General features: G+C 43.4%; 1 protein-coding gene across 1 annotated transcript in view; it reads right to left on the reverse strand.

Moving 5' to 3' along the window:
* coq8aa (coenzyme Q8A-a) overlaps positions 1–19,707 on the reverse strand; it is a 53,489-nt gene extending 33,782 nt beyond the window's left edge. The window contains exon 1 of the mRNA XM_079526897.1: positions 19,387–19,707. The gene's annotated coding sequence lies outside the window, so the exon portion shown is untranslated. The remainder of the gene's footprint in view (positions 1–19,386) is intronic.
* Positions 19,708–20,674: the final 967 nt, after the last annotated feature.

The raw sequence follows: 20,674 nt of genomic DNA on the forward strand, positions 1-20,674 counted from the left end.
GGGAGTGAACAAACTCTTTCAGCTGTGACCCAGAAATAGTGATTTGTTGAATGTTGTTGTTGTGGTGGTGGTGGTGGTGAGTGACGCCTCACCCAACCCCCCTGTACTGTCACTGATCACGACTTGAATCTCACATTTTTTGTTATCTATGTATAGGCTATAAGTGGCTATAAACTGTGATTTGTGAAATGGCGTTTAAACCAGGACGATTCTATGTCTTCTAAATCCTGACAGTTTTCTGAAAAACCCATGTTTCTATGTCAGTGGTTCTCAAACTATTTCATGTCAAGGACCCCCAGAATTATATTTGTATTTGGCCGCGGACCCGCATCTGAAAATATGTTGTTCCAGGGACTCCCCAGAAGCAATCAAAGATTTGCACTACATTTTCACGATTTAAAAAAAATAGCAGATCTCAGATCAAAGCTCGTAGCGCAGCACCGAGTGCCGCGCTACGAGCTTGTAGATCTGCTATTTTTCAATAGCTAAAGTATAACATAATGCTTAAAACACCAAAAGGGGTTCTAAATGGTAAATGGTAAATGGTGCATTTATATAGCGCCTTTATCCAAGGCGCTTTACATAGATTGTGCATTACATTCACCCATTCACACACACATTCATACACCGATTGCGGCGGAAGCCATGCAAGGTACCAACCAGCACATCGGGAGCAATTTGGGGTTCAGTGTCTTGCCCAAGGACACTTCGACATGTAGACAGGAGGAGCCGGGATTCGAACCGCCGACCCATGGATCATTGGACAACCTGCTCTACCTCCTGAGCCACAGTCGCCCCGGTTCTTAAACTATTAGGACCTGATGCTGATTCTAAAATAAAATAAAATAACGGTTTTCTGAAAAACCTGTTTCTATGTCAGTGGTTCTCAAACTATTTCATGTCAAGGACCCCCCCCCCCCCCCCCCCCCAACATGATATGTATTTGGTCGCAGACCATCTGAATATATTCTGTTCCAGGGACCTTGAGCTAAAAATGTTATAAATTAAAAAATGTCAGATTTGCACAAATGTTCATGTTTTTTTCAGAAATAGCAGATCTACAACCTCGCAGCACATGTGTACAAGCTCACGATGTGAGCTTGTACATCTGATATTTTTGGAACAGCCAAAGTATAAAATATGGTTAAAGCGGTTCAAATCTTAAAATGACAGAGTTGCTTTCCCCGGGTTATAATGGGTTAAAGTATGATTTATCTTTTTAAAATTGCTGGTTTGACCCCTTCTAATACAAGTCGGGCATTAAAAATAAATCTGAAAAACGATAAATAAAGCTGTAAAAATATGAATAAATCGAATAAATCAGGCAGTTCAAATGACGAAAGTGCCAGACTATTCCACGGCCTTGGAGCAGCATTGGAGAACGGCCACCGCGGTCAGTCCGATTTATAATTAGTCGTTCCACACCACAGTGTCGCGTGCCAAAGATGTACAAGCTCGCAATGCATTGCATCCGTGACACGTCGTGAGCTTGCAGCTCCGCTATTTTCGGCCCGTGATGAGCCTGCTGTCGTGCTACGGCAAAGTCTAAAATTAGGTGTTAGGTTCTTTTGTTGTCCCGGGACAGACACAGGAGTAGCTGTTGCTCAAAGAGAGGCTCCGAGGTGGAATAGAGGGCAAAGGATTTCAGAAATAATGTATGTTGCTCTCAATTCACATGGTGCATGGTTCAACATACCAAAACCCATGAAAAGACCATTAACACCATGGAGAAGTATCTGTGTCACAGTAGATTTTAGCGAACCATGTACAACCCAGATTCGGCACAAACAAGGGACTAAATTATTTTCGCTCCTATGCCACCAAAATGTGGAACGCCCTACCAACAGTCATTAAGACATGCAAATCCCTTGACTCCTTCAAAACCGCTCTCAAAGGGCACCTACGGATGGCTGCAATTCGAAACTGGCCCCCGTAAAATCTGAATCCCCCCCCTTTTCCCCTCACTGTATATGTTTCTTTTCCCTTTTTACCTCCATTATGATGAATTCCTGTACTGTTCTTTGTCTATATAGAAGTGTCTATTTGTACGTCTCTAAATGTTTTGATGAATTGAACATGGTGGACCCTGTTGTAAACAAGTGTAATGCTTAATTGGGTCGTCCACTCACAGTTAACAGCCTTTGTATTGAGTTTGTGCTTGAAATGTACTGTCATTCTGCAAACTGTTAATACAATTTTCAATCAATCAGCTATATATTTATAGCAAGAAAACTTTTAGGATCAGTGGATTACAACAGTGGACTATTAGAGAACAGTGGTCCTAAAACAAATAGCAGATGTACAAGCTCACAGCGTGTCACTTTGTAGTGTTTGTTGCCACACTGCGAGCGAGTACATCTGCTGTGTTTATTTTTATTCTTTTCTTCTGGGGGTCAATCGCCAAAAAAAAAAACATTTTCAGATGGGGGTGGGGACCGCGCTTGCCAAATACATTTTGAAGGTCCTTGGCACCAAAAAAACGAAACGTTTGAGAACCACTGATTTTGAAGGTCTTTTTGTAGATCGTAAAATGAAATGAATGTTTAAATACTGTACATGAACGGATACATGTTGTAACATAACATACCGTAAAACATAATAAGATTATCAGTGGTGGAAACAGCACTCACATGTTTTACTTAAAAGGACAATTCCATGCTAGGAGGCTTTCTCACCTTTATTTGTAGTCGTTACGTCCCCACCAAAGAGGTCCAGGTGTTATTTTGTGCAAAAGTGCATTTAGCTATTTCCCCTAATATAAACCCTCAATGGGGGTTGGGTTTTTGTGCTAATTTGCTTATTTCCATCGAAATAAGTAGTAAAGTGTGCTGCTTGGGATACTATTTACATTATGAAGAGGATATACAAAAAAAATAGATTTTTGAGCGATGGAAATAAGCAAATTAGCACAACACCCCATAGCCCCATTCAATTCAATGAAATTCAATTTATTGAGGGCAATTCAATTTATTGAGATTGGCTATTTTCAAATGGCCGAAACGTCTATGGGGCTGAAGTGGTATAGTAGCGTGAATGTATGATTTGTAATAAATCGACAAAGTAACTAAAGTTTTCAAATAAATGTGTAAAAGTGGAGAAAAAGTACAATATTTGGATCTGAGATGTAGTGGAGTAAAAACATGTTTAAATGCCACATCTTTTCATTACTTTAGTCTCATGTAAATGCCTCACCATTCCAATGCTGCCATATACACACACACACACGACAATTACGCAAGCCGAGATTGCGTACGGCCGAAAAGCGAAAGTGTCACTTCTGCATTCCACTCTGTTACAACAATCTATTAAAAATGTGTGTGTGTGTGTGTGTGTGTGTGTGTGTGTGTGTGCTCGTGCGTGCGTGTGTGCTCGTGCGTGCGTGCGTGCGTGCGTGCGTGCGTGCGTGTCTTTAAAACTTTTCTGTGGCCGTGACAAAACATGCCCCAAGACAATGGCGGGCTCTGGGCGAATAGGAGAGCGCGTTTTCGAGAGGTCTGAACCAATCGGTGTGTTCGCACCAAAAAGGTGTGGCATCAGGCGGCAGCCCACACTAGTAACAAGACAGTAGACTAAAGACTGAGGTCTTGACTTGTCTTGCTTACTGCAACTCGCTCTGGATTAATCCATTGAGACCTGGAACGCATCCATGTCACGTTAGCGTTTAACCACATTAACCATTAACCCATTTTGGTTAATTATTAAATGTTATAATTTAGCTATTGAAAAATAGCAGATCTACAAGCTCATAGCGCGCCACCGAGTGGCGCGCTATGAACTTGTAGGTCTGCTATTTTTGAAAAATCGTTAAAATGTGCCTCAAATCTTTCCGAAAATTGTCATGATTTAGAAACCTTTTTTTTTTAAATTTCGACGTCAGGCCTGAATGGGTTAAGGGCCTTGCAAACGGGGAGCTATAAAACGCGCCTATAGTTCATTTTCAATGAGACCTGCGTTTTTTGCTCGGAGAAGTCGCGGTGCGACAACGCAAGCGTATTTACGTGAGCGCGGTCCCGTGAATTTGTTGCGCGCGTGCTCGTTACGTTGCACACGCCCGCGGACTCACCAGACCTGGATTCTGTTTAGCTTTTTTATCTACGCTTGCGTTGTCGTGCCCCTCTTCAACAGACCTGGAGGAGACCTGTGTTGATCCAGACCTGGAGGAGACCTGTGTTGATCCAGACCTGGAGGAGACCTGTGTTGATCCAGACCTGGAGGAGATCTGTGTTGATCCAGGCAACAACGCCTTGCGTTCCTCGCTTCACGTTTGCAAGGCCCTTTATGCTAAATAACTACATTGTAAATTGACAACATGGGCCATCGATTGGCTGACATCATGGCCAACACAAAAACACAAGTTCCTCGTCCATGAACATGACCTTTAAGGGTTGTCCCGATCCGATCACGTGGTCGAAAATCGGGGGCCGATCACGTCATTTTCAAATGATCGAAATCGGATCGGGAGCAAAATAAAAACATGGAGACATCCCTGATAACGTTGCTGTCGGGCAGAAACCTCTTATCTCCAAATTCTAACTTTTTGTGGGGGGGTTTTCTCATAAATGAATGCCCGACATGATAATGGATCATCTTGATTTTTGACATTTTTTGAATTTGAATCCTTAAAAGTAACAGTTTTGTACATAATGAGGTTTCCAGAGTTGCTGACACACGTTTACATATTGAAATGCATCGTGTCATTGCTTGGAACTTGTAGTAGATTTCCATAAATCACAGCAGAAGGTGCACATTCTGTTAACCCAGGGGTTCTCAACCCGTGGGCCGCGACCCCTCGAGGGGTCGCCAAATTATTTTGGGGGGTCCCCAAATTATTTTCAAAAAAAATAAGCTGAATGGCTGTAAAGTGGAAATGAAGAATTTACATATAGTACACATAGTACATGCATACACCTTCCCTAATGATGATGGTTTCAGTATTTATTTATGGTGTATTGTCTCTATTATTAAGGTTATTGTAGCAGTCAATTTATATTGGGGGTCGGGAGGGGGCGGGGCGGGGGTCCCGAGACGTTGCCAAAGCATTTTCGGGGGTCCCAACGGGGGCCAAAAAGGTTGAGAACCCCTGTGTTAACCCATTAGACCTGAGGACGATTTAATGTCTTCTAAATCCTGACAGTTTTCTGAAAAACACTCTCTATATCAGCGGTTCTCAAACTATTTCCTGTCAAGGACCCCCAAGAATATATGCATTTGGCCGCGGACCCCCATCTGAAAATATGTTGTTCCAGGGACACCCCCAGAAGCAAAGATTTGAGTTAAAAACGTTCGCTCTGAAAGAATATACATGCAGTCAAAGATTTTCGCGATTTTTCAAAAATAGCAGACCTACAATCTCGTAGCGCGGCACTCGGTGCCGCGCTATGAGCTTGTAGATCTGCTATTTTTCAAAAGCTAAAGTATAACATAATGCTTGAAACACCAAAAGGGGTTCCCGCCCAGAATGGGTTAACCAACAATGCCACTGGAATCTCCATATCAAACACATGAGGCCCTACACTACACCGCTGGGGACCAACACAGCTGTTTCAATGTGTTTCATGGCCGCCTCAATGCTTTTCCAATGGAAGTCACGTGGTTTGACCAAACAGTTGTGTGTGATGGGGGGAGGGGGGGGCAACCAAACACAAGGGTCAAACCACGGTGACTTCCATTGGAAAAGCATTGGGGAAACATGGACAGCTGCAGAGCATGTTCGTCAATGTTCTACACCAAATCAGACAAATGGAAACACCTGTGTTGGTCCCCAACACAGCAGATGTAGGGTAGGACCGTGCGTGTGAAACTCATGAATGTCTTTAGTTCATCTGCACAGGGAAGATGCCGTTATTAAGGGGCAGCGGCCTGTTGAAGCCTAGCTGTGGAGCTGACTGAGGAGGTGGCCTGTTATTAACCCTGTTAGCTGATTGGTTAGAACTTAATGGGGAGCATCTTGTGTGGATTTGCTATCATGCTGTGGTTGGTTGATTAGAAATGGAAGGGTGGAGTCTGCAGAGTACAAGGGAAACAGACCAGTGGGTCTGAGAGATATCGTCCACGGTCCACGCCATAGAGTATATAAAAGGATAGAGACTGATCTGGTGCGAAGCTCCGCCCCCTCCGCTATTCATGTCAGTGGAAGTTGCTCAGTGGCGTTTTGAAGCACCCGGAAGGACCGTCTCAAAGCGTCTACTTCCGCACTTGCCAACCAAATTTTGGTTGGCAAATGCGGCAGTGCAACCGAGCGCTCAATGTTAAAGCCCAGCTGCACGGGGTTTCCCGGTCATGAATCCACGGGTCCGCCTGTAGTCCCTCCTCTTACCACTAGGGCCCAGTGCTTCAACGTTGGAGTGCCTCACTGGCCCCTTGGTCCTCGCTGTGGCCATACATTGAAAACACAGACGAGAGCAATATGCCAGCTTCCTTTGTTACATAACATATTGAGCAACTTCCCAGTCAGAGGTTTGGACCTTGTTGTCAACTTGTCGCCGACACTTGATGCATGTATGTCAGACCACACACACACACACACACACACACACACACACACACACACACACACACACACACACACACACACACACACACACACACACACACACACACACACACACACACACACACACACACACACACACACACACACACACACACACACACAGAGAGAGAGAGAGTGGAGGGCTGTCATTTGGGACCCTGATGAAAGATTTGTGTTAAAATGTTTGGCAACACATTTTTTTCACCCAAGATTGTTTTTAAAATAACATATCCAAGCTCACACAGCGGGTCACATCTGAGATGAGATGAGATATCTCTGCTGTCGCGAAGAAACCACCTAGCTCCAAAATGTTAATCTCCATCATTTAGCTGGGGACCACCTGGAACCCCCTCAAGGACCACTGGTTTGTAAAACCACTGCATTACAGTCTGGTGGCAGTTGGTAAGAGAGTCTGTATCGGTCCGTCTGCGCTCTCTCTCGGCGGGCTCTGGCCCTGCCGCGGAGGGCCCGGTCAGAACCAAAACAAACAGGCCCCGCCGCCCGGCGCGGGCCGCCCCACGGGTACCCAACCCGCCTCATATTCCGGGGGGGGAAGGTGAGCATCCTCATTGATATAGAAAGAGTTAAAGTGCTTAAACTGATTTTAATTCTATATCAATTTTATTTTTTTTGTACTGGCATGGAGAGGTTGCATTTTGTGCAATTTGTGTTGATCCCGGCCTGGATCAAGTTAAAACCTTTGTTTTTCTGCAAGCTTGCCCCCTGTTCCATTTTTGCATTTGTCCATGTTGTGCACACACACCCACGTTGTGACATCCATTCAAAACGTATTTCTTAACCCCACGAACCCTAGCGTGCTTCCCTATATATTCTGGGCATGTATAGGGTGAACATTCTGGAAACCATGGCGGTCCGACTTTGAGAATGTTGGCCCGGCCGGGCTAGCAAAACAAGTTGACACAATGAGGTATAGGTGAGGACAGCAGAAGAAAAGGAGAGTGGAGCAAGGGGATGATAGGTTAGAAAAAAAGAGGTGACAACCGAGAGAAGGAGGATATCAGATAAAAGGTCTGTTTCGATGCCAAGAGCGGCCGGGGCCATGCGGCCATAGTGGCAGTATATATCAGCCTATACCCCTCACCCTGTCAGAGTGCCTGCATTGTTACCACGGCACGTGAATTGTCTCTTTACCGCTGCCATTGGGTCATGACAGCGCTTACTCCAAGGAAAACAAACAAATGAACGGAGCTGAACGTGAATCCCCCCCACCGCCCACCCCTTTTTTCCCCTCACTGTATATGTTTCTTTTCCCTTTTTACCTCCTTTATGATGAATTCCTGTTCTGTCCTTTGTCTATATAGAAGTGTCTATTTGTACGTCTCTAAATGTTTTTGATGAATTGAACATTGTGGACCCTATTGGAAACAAGTGTAATGCTTAATTGGGTCGTCCACTCACAGTTAACAGCCTTTGTATTGAGTTTGTGCTTGAAATGTACTGTAATTCTGCAAACTGTTAATACATTTTTCAATCAATCAATCAATCAATACTATACAATATGATGCTTAAAACTAAACAAAATAAGTGTCACGAGAGACATGTGGGCCTGTCTTGTGTGTGTGTGTGCACATGCGTGCGTGTGTGTGTGTGTGTGAGTTGAGGTTGGGTCTACAGCAGTGGCTCTCAAAGAGGGGTCCTTGGGGGGAGTGTTCCACGGGGTCTATGCTACGCTGACAAAAACTAAGACTAAATATATTGACAATTTTGTCAACCAAAAATAAAACTAGACTAAAATGATAGGAAGGGACTGGTGGACAAGAGAGCCAGTATAAGTAAAAGACAAGTCATTTTACACTTTGGTTGCATGCTAGTCATTACGACGGCATCAAGGCCCACCCAAATACATTTTAGTCGACTAAAGCAACTGTAGATTTAGATGACTAAAATCTTGTGGTATTTAGTCGGCAAAAACTAGACTAACATTAAAGCATTTCAGATGACGAAAATGTGACTGAAACTAAATGAAAACTATTCAAGAGACTAAAATCTAAATGTCCTGCCAAAAACAACACTGCTCAGTACAGAGCTACGGTGGTGTAACTAAGAGAAAGGGGAAACGTATCTTTGCACGGAGCAATGCGAGCAAAAGTACACAAGCATAACAACTGCCATTGTGGGCTTAGGGTGTGAACAACAGAGAGACAGATACAGAGACCTGGCTGCAACCAGACCAGAGTTATAGGGTTTAGCTGGAGTGCTACTGTAGCTAGCCTGAAGAAGGACATTTATTGTCTCCACCAGGCCGAAGGCATGGGGAGAGAGTATGTTTTGCACTCCGTCCGTGTGTGTGTGTGTGTGTGTGTGTGTGTCCGTCCGTCCTTCCTTCCTTCCGTCCGTCTGTTACCAGCTAATCTCCGGCACCGTTGCCCCGATCCATGCCAAACTTTGCACACACACTCTCTGGATGCCAACGACGAACCTCTGCCCCAAATATTCCTCAACGGCCTGTTATAGCGCCACCATGAGGCCGATTTAGGCAAAACACATTTCTGTAGATTACTCGTACACATTTTATCCATACATCACACAATTCGGTATACACTATCTCCATAGTCATGTGATCAACACGGATCTGCACCATTTCCCATCTTCCTTCCTGATTGGCTAAGATTCGCTTCCAAAGCTCACATGATTGGTCCGTTTCGAACAAAATGCCACAAATCACAAACACAGTGTGCAATTTCCGTGAAATTATACACGCACATTTCCATTAGGCTGAGGACGACATGACACAATTTATCTGTCAGGTGGAAAGCTCATCATTATGTCCAAAACGGATACTGTTCAGGATTCAAATTATTATTGTTTTTTTTTTGCAAAAGTAGCAGATCTAAGATCAAGCTTGCTTCGAGCTTGCAGATCTGCTACTTTTGATGCTTTTGGGTGCGACGCTGTAGAATGATCAAGTAGGGGGCACGCGCGCACACACACACAGACACACATTTAACATCTTTATTTGCATTCACATTTTACAAGAAATTCTTGAACACAAACGATAGTGGATGCGCAAACTTGGAAAAGTGCTTTAGGATACAGATCACGGGTACAGAAAGCATCACCTTCTCCATATATGGCGACTGCCATATATGGAGAGAGAGAGACACACGCACGCGCGCGCACACACACGCGCACACACACACACACACACACACACACACACACGATATGGATATACCGTTTGGTTTGTGAAGTTGGTGAAATTGAAAATGAGGTTAACTTTTTATTTTATTGCCCTAAATGTGATGTAGGTATTTGTTAGTATAGACTCTATACTATAGAGGTATTCTATCTGTGGGGGCAACGGTGGCCTAATGGTTAGAGGAGCGCCCTTGTTGCTGAAAGGTTGCCGGTTCGATTCCCTGGACGGGCAGGAAAAATCTGGGCCGGGAAGTGATTGGTCATCAGTCACCCAACACCGCTGAAGTGCCCTCGAGCAAGGCACTGAACCCCCAACTGCTCCAGTGGAGGTGCTTAGTGGCCAACAGTATAAGACTGAGGTTGTACTGGTCAGCTCCCAGGTTTTAATGTGTGTTTCTATGTGCAGGGCGTTGCTGAAAATGAGCTACTACCCTGGGTAAATAAATGGGGGGGGGGGGGGGGGGGAGATTATGAAGGAAAACAAATGAGCACACAATATGTACAATGAATGCTGTTTCATTCATATTGTGCCTGCTGTTCTACAAACTGTCCAACCAGTTGGAGGAAATCACAGATTGAGGCTTTAACCTTTACTTTGACATATCCCAGCCAATTAAGATTGTATGGAAGATGCTTGTTCTGAACAAAATTGCCACTTTCATCTGAAGTGATGAAAATGGCCTCATCTTAACCCATTTAGACCCGAGGACGATTCTACAAACAAATGCCTTCTAAATCCTGACAGTTTTCTGAAAAACCCTTGTGTTTCTATGTCAGTGGTTCTCAACCATTTTCATGTAAAGGACCCCCCAAAAATATCTGCATTTGGCCGCCGACCCCCATCTGAAAATATGTTAAAGACGTTTGCTCTGAAAGAATATATATTCAAAGATTTGCGCCATCATTTCACCATTTTTCAAAAAATAGCAGACCTACAAGCTCGTAGCGCGGCACTCGGTGCCGCACTATGAGCTTGTAGATCTGCTATTTTTCCATAGCTAAAGTATAACATGATGCTTCAAAGTACCAAAAGGGGTTCCCACACAGAGTGGGTTAAGATTAGAACCACAAATAGCCACAAATAATCTACCAGCTCTCAATGTGTCTCAGATGCATTGAGGGACGGTATACTATAGATTGGCTATTTTTGAGTGGTGTAAACCACTCCTACAACTGGCTTTGTTAGTTTACGTGTCTGTCTGTCTGTTCGTAAAAAATGAGCATGGTTGCTATGGTCACCCAGTTCACACGGGTGTGATTTCATTACGTCAGACATTACGTCAGACCACAGCTGATCAGTCTATATAAGACCTTACACCACTCAGTTCACACGGGTGTGATTTTTGTTGTGCAACAGGCTTCCATAGGAAGACTTCTGAGCACTTTTATCCATGTATTCCTGGCCGTTTCTCACCGTGCAACACCCTCACACTATGGAGCATGAATTAGGCTTTCGGGAGTTGGGACACTATGGGAATGACCGCCACATCGCCTATACTTACAATTGTTATGCCATTTATTTTTTCCTAGCAATGTACTTTGATTCCAGTTAAGCTCCAGAGTGCCTGTGTGGTCCGGTCAAGGCCGAATTACGGATATTAGTTGGGGAGAATTCGTTCCCAAACTAATTACTGGTATCCGGATGGCTGACCGCAATGTCATTGTTCTGCAAACACATGAATGCCGAATCGAGTAGCCTAGTGTCGAGTCGCCAGTGTTAGAATAAAACATGTCGCACCAAACAAAGTAGAGCAGGGGTCTTCAACGTTTTTCAGACCAATGACCCCCTAGGCCTAGACAGAGATGAGGTATAGGGACCCCCCCAACTTAAAATTGTGTTGTAGATTAAACTTTCATTTCATAGAATGCTCCATAATATGCTTGTTGGAGAGCACTATCATCAGTGTACAGACAGTATGTTGGATATTTTCAGACATTTAACCACCTGATCCAGCAATGCTTAGTAAACTTGACATTTCACTCTTCTGTACTTACTATGTAGTCTTCACTTTTTTGTTCTCCCTCTACACCAAACCTCTTTGCAGAAAATAGTAGCTATTTTTGGCTAAAGTTCTCCTCAGAATAAGGGATGCTAGGCTTCAAGTGGCTTCATGTTGTAAAAGCAAATATCCTAACATACAAAGATCTGTCAGACCTCCTCTGTGGTAACTCTGAGGACCCCCCTATGGGGGTCACGGACCCCCTGGTGAAGACCCTTGAAGAACAATAATGGACTGTATTTGAAGCAGTGTTGATTCCGTCGACTAAAACTAAGACAAAATCTCCGTCGACTACCTTTTTCCACTGACGAAATACTAAATGGAAACTAAATGAAAACTAAGCTATAATGACTAAAACGAATATACTGCCAATTAAAAAATAGACAAAAATGTTAGGAAGTATGTAGTGGACAAGAGATCCAGTATAAGTCAATTGCATAGCGCTTGTAGATCGTCTATTTTCAGCAAGTGATCAAGGCATCAAGGCCCGCCAGAATACATTTCGTTCGACTAAATCAACTGTAGATTTAGTCGACTAAAATCTTATGATATTTAGTCCACTAAAACTAGACTAACACTAAAACATTCCAGGTGACTAAAATGTGACTGAAACTAAATGAAAACTATTCAAGAGACTAAAATCTAAATTTCCTGCCAAAGACAACACAAGGACCGTCGTCAGATTTCAGAGGTTCATATTCGAGGTAAGACCCTCCCACTGCCTGCCACGCCTCAGTGGAAACAGGTTAGAGCAGTAGAGCGTCAAATTAACCCAAATGGACCATTACGGGTCCATTTGGTTTCATTTCACGCTCTCAAAAAGTTAAACTGTTGTTAAAACAACTGCATTACTTCATTTACAAGAAGTCTACACAATGAGAGAATGTAGAAGAATTGGTATTTTGATCAACGTTTGCCCTGTTGTCTCTTATTGTGGACAAACTCTTAACCAAGATATATTCTACGTTTTGGGTCTGAGAGGCTAAAGGGCTCCATTTTCGTCACCGCTAAACTCTTTATCTCTAAACTTCTTTGCCTTTTTTTACTACTATGAAAAACATTTTTGAATAGTTAAAATGGCCAGCTAAGCAAAGCAAAGCAAAGTTACTATATTTACCCAGGGTAACTGGACTAAGCATCAGATACTTTCCAGGCCCTGCTCATAGAACATTTCATGTTAGTGGTTCAATGCCTTGCTCAAGGGCACTTCAGCGGTGGTAATTTTAACGTGCCGGTCCGGGGATACGAACTGGCGACCTTCCGGTATCAAGACCGCTCCGCAAACCGTTCGGCCACCGCTGCCACCAACACAATGCGTCAATGTAGATTGGCTAGTTGAACTATTCAAAAATGTTTTTCAAAATAGTAAAAAAAAAAAAAGGCAAAGCAGTTTAGGGATAAGGGGTTTAGCGGTGACGAAAATGGAGCCCCAGATCTCATCAAATGGTGGTCCGTAAAATAAATAATGGGCCTTGATGTAAAAAGGGTTGAAAAAAAAAGAACACGGAGACTGTACAGTATACGTACTGTACGTGCTCCCAAAAAGCACGTACAGTTGGAGGCCATCGATATTGTCCTTTTCTTTTTGCTGAGGTTTGCGTGATCTGCGCACAAGGACAGTTAACCCATTTTGGGCGGGAACCCCTTTTGGTGTTTTAAACATTGTTATAATTTAGCTATTGAAAAATAGCAGATCTACAAGCTCATAGCGCGCCACCGAGTGGCGCGCTACGAGCTTGTAGGTCTGCTATTTTTGAAAAATCGTGAAAATATTTATTTCAGAAAACTGGAGGATTTAGAAGGATTTTTTAAAATTTTGAGGTCAGGCCTAAATGGGTCAAATGATAAGGGACAATATCGGTGGCACCCAACTGTAGGCTGTCAATAGGACTGGAAAACCAGTTGATCCCCACAGTCTAATTCCAGTGGAAACACATGAAAGTCGTACGTGCGCACACTGTGCGCAGAACCCCTCGCACAATGACCTGCTTGGAAAAGAACATAATCAAAGCCTCAAGCCTCAGCTGTTCTGCTCTGCAGCCGCCGGTAGTCTTTCAACCCAACGCAAGCTGTCGGGCTCACACACACACACACACACTGCAATGAAAATAGACAGGCGTGTGTGTGCGTGTGCGTGCGTGTGTGTGTGTGTGTGTGTGTGTCAAATGTCCCCAGTAGAATTGGAGAAATTGACATTGCGAGGACATGCTGGTCCTTATCAGAGAAATAGTTGTTTTGTGGTTTAAAAATATTTTAGGCTTACAATTAGGAAAAAAAGGTTGGGGTTAGGGTTAGACATTGGGAGGGTAGTTTAGGGGCTATGCTTGGGAGTTATGCATGATTTATAACCTACTTAATTGCACCCCGGAGTCATACATCGAAAACAGCCGATCAACAATTCAAATCAAAAAGTGTCAAATCAATTGTTGTCTCAAGACACTTAACATTATGTAGCAGATTGGCTCACAACCTCAGCCTGATGGCCTAATATCTCCACCTGAGCTACAGGGATATCCCTTTGGCTTAGTGGTTAAAGATGTTAGCTTTCCACCGGGGAGACCTGGGTTGGATTCCCGGGCGTTACACATATGGACTGCAGAGAGACCCAGACAGTGTCCCACCCGGCCTGCTGCTGAAGCATGCATTTTTTTTGCGACAGTGGCAACGAAACAGTGTTGTTTTTGGCAGCAAAATTAGATTTTAGTTTTAGTCATAGTCTTTTGAATAGTTCTCATTTCATTTAGTTCAACATTTTAGTCACCTGGAATGTTTTAGTGTTAGTCTAGTTTTAGTCGACTAAAATGTACTTTGACTAAAATGTTTGGCGGGCCTTGATGCCGTCGTAATGACTGATTTTACACTTGCTGAAAATAGCAGATCAACAAGCTCACAACCGTCGCAGCGCGACTTGTAGATCAGCTATTTTCAGCATGCAACCAAGTGTAAAATTACTAAAACATTTTGTCTAGTTTTTATTTGTTGACAAAATTGTCAATATATTTAGTCTTAGTTTTAGTCATCATAGCTTCGTTTTCATTTAGTCTCCATTTAGTTTTCGTCAGTGGAAAAAGGTAGTCGATGAACATTTTTCGTCATAGTTTTAGTCGACAAAATCAACACTGCTGGAAGAAACAGGGTTGGGGCGGCCATCTGCCTTGAACGTGTCGGGGGGGAGGGGGGAAGAGGGGGGAGAGGGGGGGGGAGAGGGAGGGGGAGGGAGATAAGGAGAGACAGAGGGAGATACAGACATGTCACAGCATGTCACAGCACACGACCACTTGTGAGCTTGTAAATCTATTTACGGCTTCAGAGTTAGGATTAAAAATTGCCATTCATAAAAATCGCCATTTTAAAATGTTAAAGGACCAGTGACATCATCGATGGTGAATCCGAGCTAATAGAAACTGCAGGCTTTCTATTCCTGAAAAGTTGCAATGCGATAATGGAAAAATCCAAATATTAAAAAAATATAAATCTTGTTGTAAAATAAATCTGCCTAATAATGATGATGTCACTGGTGGACGGGTTTCTGAACTGCCCACAGCCCTCCTATGAGACACAGACTGAGTAGAAAACAATTGTGGTATTTTTATCATGAACATTAGCGAGGACCAATTATATGAAGATAAGTTGAAAAGTGCAGTGAAGTGGTCGTTTAATGCCCTCACAAGTAGTAGTAGTGTAGTAGTAGTAGTAGTAGTAGGGCTTATACAAGGTTATCACGTAAATTAATAAATAAGTGGTAAGTTAAACAGAGTAATCAAACATAAGGTTTGACAAACAACAAATACACTTGTGTGTGTGCGTGCGTGCGTGCTTGCATGGCATGCGTGCGTGCGTGCGTGTGTGTGTGTGTGCGTGCGTGTACACAAGTTGTGTTTGTGTTCTGGTGCTGGCTAGCTTGCCATGCTACTCGACCCTTGTCGCCACCGTGCAGGCATGGCTATAGCTCAGGGATGTCAAACTCAAATACACAGTGGGCCAAAATAAAGAAATCGGTCGAGGTCGAGGGCCGGACTGTGTTTCAACACACAGGCACCGCGGTCATGAGGAGGTCCCAGGCAAACAGCAAAAAAGTAAATGCATTTAAAACTGAAAATGCATTATTATTAAGCTCAGTTTCCTGTTCTATGATCCTCACCAAGCACTGATTTCATAGTATGTGATATGTGCCAATGCACTCGCAGTGAATTGTCGGACTTGTAGTATTATGGTGGTCCGTGCAATATACCAGAGGGCCAGTTCTAATACTAATTAAATACCATCCCGCGGGCCAAAGATAATTCATCCACGGGCCTGATTTGGCCCCCGGGCCATGAGTTTGACATATATGCTATAGCTCATAGCCTGGCGCGGCCAGACTCATAGCGAGGGTTCACTGATGTTTCCTCATATGCGGGGAAGAATCTTCAGTGAATCCCCGCTATGAGGCTGGCCAAGCCAGGCTATATAGCTCAGGCTTTGTTTTTGGTACTATATAGTGCCCTTCAACTCAGCTCTAAATGTCAAAAGACCGAGCAGATCATGTTTACTGTGGGACTCTGCAGGAGCCGGCCAGCGCGAAGAGGGTCCGTCGTGTCTGAACGTGCGTCTGTCTGTCTGTCTGTCTGTCTGTCTGTCTGTCTGTGCATGTATCCGCCGCCCTCCGGAGTTAACTGTGGGAGAGATCAGTGCCAAATGAATTGCGCACGCTTCCAGCAGACCACATGAGTAAAGTAGTAGTAACCTCCGGTATCCACATTATGTTCTATACCAGTGGTTCCCAAACCTTTTCAGGTCGAGACCCCCCAAAAAGTACTCATTATGCAGAATGTTCTGTTTCACAAGATAGCAGAATTAACTAGAAAAAGTGCCCTTCTGGGCACAGGTATCCACCAGGAGGATAGGAGTGTGTGTGATGTTTGGCAAAATGTTTAGGAGTGATATAAACATTGTTTTTTGCAACAATTTTCTTCATTGTGTTGAAATGCAGAGTCAGATCACTCATAGCATCTCTGAGGATAGAATTCTGGATGAGCAGGACATGTGCAGCATTTTGTACAAAACGGGCCACTCCTGAAGACTTTGGAAGGCAATCTTAGCCAATCAGTGTAGAATCTGAGAAATCAAACAGACTCGTCTTGATCACATGACTACAGAGATCATGTATACCGATTTGCATGAGATTTGGATGAAATCATTGCGACTAATATAAACAATGTGTTTTGCAGAAATCGGCCTCATGGTGGCGCTATAACCGGCAGATGTGGAGGGATGCAGGGAAAATGTTTTTCCATGCCTCTAGGGAGTGCGCATACAAAGTTGTACACAGAACGATGCAGTTATAGGTAAAAACAGGAATTGCCCTGTTATAGCGCCACCATGAGGCTGGTTTGGAAAATAAATTGTGTCATGTCGTCCTCAGCCTAATGGAAATGTGCGTGTATAATTTCACGGAAATTGCACACTGTGTTTGTGATTTGTGGCATTTTGTTCGAAACGGACCAATCATGTGAGCTTTGGAAGCGAATCTTAGCCAATCAGGAAGGAAGATGGGAAATGGTGCAGATTCGTGTTGATCACATGACTATGGAGATAGTGTATACCGAATTGTGTGATGTATGGATAAAATGTGTACGAGTAATCTACAGAAATGTGTTTTGCCTAAATCGGCCTCATGGTGGCGCTATAACAGGTCATTGAGGAATATTTGTGGCAGAGGTTCGTCGTTGGCATCCAGGGAGTGTGTGTGCAAAGTTTGGCATGGATCAGGCCAACGGTGCCGGAGATTAGCTGGTAACAGACGGACGGAAGGAAGGAAGGAAGGACGGACGGACGCACACACACACGGACGGAGTGCAAAACATACTCTCTCCCCATGCCTTCGGCCTGGTGGAGACAATTATTGCAACCGCAGGTCGCATTTGCTATGAAATCGTGCATTTCCCGTCAGTCAGTCACAGTTTGGTTTGGTTTGGTCAGTTTGGTTGGTTGGTCACCCCAGGCATGCATGACCATATATGGTCATACCTCGTGACATCATCAATATTAAGCCCATATATGGAGATCTCTGATGTCATCAATATTGGCCGCCAAAAACTCTTAGATCTCCCTTAGATCTCCATATATGGAGCTGACATGTTCTGACATTCCATATGTTGATCCTTCCCCATCCATCCTTCCTCTTTGATGTCTCCCTTTTGACTGATACCTGTCCATTCAAACTCAAAGTTATTAGTGCAGCTGCGCCCGGCAGCCAGGGAAAACTAGAGTTCTCAACAGGCCCAAAAATTAAGGCCCGGCCCTACCCGGGCCCTCATCAAACCCTGTACACTCAAGACACTGCCCCCGCTGTCACCCGTAGATCTCCATATATGGAGCTGACCAGTTCTGACATTCCCAATGTTGATCTGACCTCATCAAACCCTGTACATTCAAGACACGCTCCATATATGGCCAGTACAGAATTCATTCCATATGTTGATCTGACCCCCCCCCCCCCCCAACAAAGTAACTAAGTTTTCAAATAATTGCAGGGGAGTAAAAAGTATAGGCTATAATATTTGCCTCTGAGATGTAGGCCTATAGTGGAGTATATATGCCTAAAAAACATATTGAAAATTGGAAACACTCCAGTAAAGTTAAAAAAATATATCTCAAAATGGTACAAGAAGGCTAAATTGAGTATGGTAAATGTACTTGGTTACTTTCCACCGCTGCAAAGTTCCCACTTCAGATTCTACGTGCAAAACGTGTGCATGTGCTGCCGTGCACAAAACGTGACACAGTGCATGTGCGCAAAACGTGACGCAGTCAGTCTGTGTCTGAGTGTCATCACAAATTGAAGGGACTGGTGATGACTCCAATCCTCAATACAATGATTCATTTTGTCCCCTTTAGAATAGATAATAAATAACAAAAGTAGTACTTTACACAGAAGTCACCTTAGAGTTATGTTATTATAACACTTATATGAAACACTCCCCCCCCCCCCCCCCCCCCCCCCCCCCCCCTAAATGTGTGCAAATTATTAGAAATCAGATATGCCACTGCCACATGGCTTTGCGATCATAATGTTAGCCTCAATCAAGGCTGTTGTAGATTGTTTTATAGATTCTGAACTTTATATGCATCTACTCCAAACCCGCAAACCGTATGGGAACAATAATGTCTAATGTATCAAGCCTATTAATCAATGGAAATATCCTTAAGGGCTTTTAATCTGACTGTCAAAAAGTCATCAATCAATCGCTCGAAAGATCACATTTTCTTGACTTAAGGCTACAGCCTGCAGGCCATGTAGTTTGTAATAAACTAACCAACAAATACACCTATTACTACGTTACGCATGCATGGATATATATGCTAAATCATTGCACGGTAGGCCTAAACACGACAACTAAAAGGTGTAGCCGTAGGAAAATGATCTCACACAATAACAAGTTCATAATTAAAGTATAAGTCTGCAACTTTAGAACTTCCATGCACAACATAGACGATTGTTCACAGACATGAGTCAGGAGCACGCTCTCTCTCTCTCTCTCTCTGTGTGTGTGTGTGTGCTGTGCAAAGCGCAAATGATTCATTTTAATCCATGCATGCAACGCGTGGACCGCCTTGTTGTAACACGAACCAAAAATATGCAAATATACAAATACAAAATCTTGCATGTTTATCCAGAGCAGCTGTCAGTCAGTCAGTCATTCAAACACTTACCAGCTGTCTGTTTGTTGTTGTTCGCCCTTCAATGAATGGCTGCTTGTTTTGCTCTCTTTCCAGCGAGGTAAAAAAGAAAAAAGGGTCTGGATCGCTGCTGCTGCTCCTGCAGTGTTTCTATTATTAGTATTATTTTTACAACGCACTAAATCTAACCAACATTTGGGTATAATGTTTCCTCGCCACAGTCAGTCGCCCTTGACTCAATGTTGAATTTGTTTTGTCCCCAAACTTTGTTGCTCCTCCTCCCACCATGAGGAGCACTCTGTCTAGTGTCTGGACACAACACTAGTACAACTTTACAGACACCATGCGTTGCCAGATCCTACAGGCTGCTACGGGCTATTTGAAAACACTAGACGATCTACACAACTACAAACACACTGCTATCGTTTTTAATCATTTAACAAGACAAATGGCGATCAGGAAGTGGGGTACGTGTGACTGTTCCTTGAACCAGGAACATCACATTTTCAGATGTTTCTTCCTTACATGAAAATGTTGGAAAACCCACTGGTTTGAACAACATTTGGGAGACAAGCCCAAATAAGCAACTATACTATAGCCTGGCCCTACACTTTAGAAACAACCCCCCCAAAACGCGACCCGCGGCCGCATGACTTTACAGAAAAAAACAAGCCCAAAGTCTCTTATAATAGGCGCCAGGCGGACATGGCAACACTGACAGCGACCAATGCTCAACGTTTATATTGGTTAAAATTAATATCAACAACGACCCCTAAGGCTAAGCTGTACTTGCCTTTTATTTTACTTTAATGTTATGAATTATGCTGTAATGAGTTGCACCACTGCACTGTCAATCAAAACACCGATTGACTGGAATCGGTGGGGTTCTAAACAGTGAACATTGAGAGGTACATTTTAAAAAAAAAACTTTGTTTTAACAGCTCCATGCGCAAGCTTATTCATATTTATATCGGAGTTTCTTTCAAGTGAGTTTGAAACGTTTAATAACATTCCTGAATCCTGTACAAAACAAAACTATGCTGGACAAACTGACTCAAATGCTGAAATTTGCTGCCACCTGCCGTTCATATGACAGGGTAGCACATGATGTGGTTAGTGGGACTACAGAGTAATATAAACTACAAATACCCATAGGGTATAGCAGTGGGCCTGGTTTTCTGGTTCCAAGAGGTTTAGCGAAAATTATTTATATAATTTATTTCAAGCCAGAATCAATCCTGGTGAGCCACGGCCATAAAACCTTTGATTATGTGAAGAAAACAATGCTAAACAAAGGGTAGTACCTATATCATATACCGGT

The sequence above is a fragment of the Electrona antarctica genome (genome assembly GCF_951216825.1).
Source record: "Electrona antarctica genome assembly, chromosome: 17".
Lineage (NCBI taxonomy): Eukaryota > Metazoa > Chordata > Actinopteri > Myctophiformes > Myctophidae > Electrona > Electrona antarctica.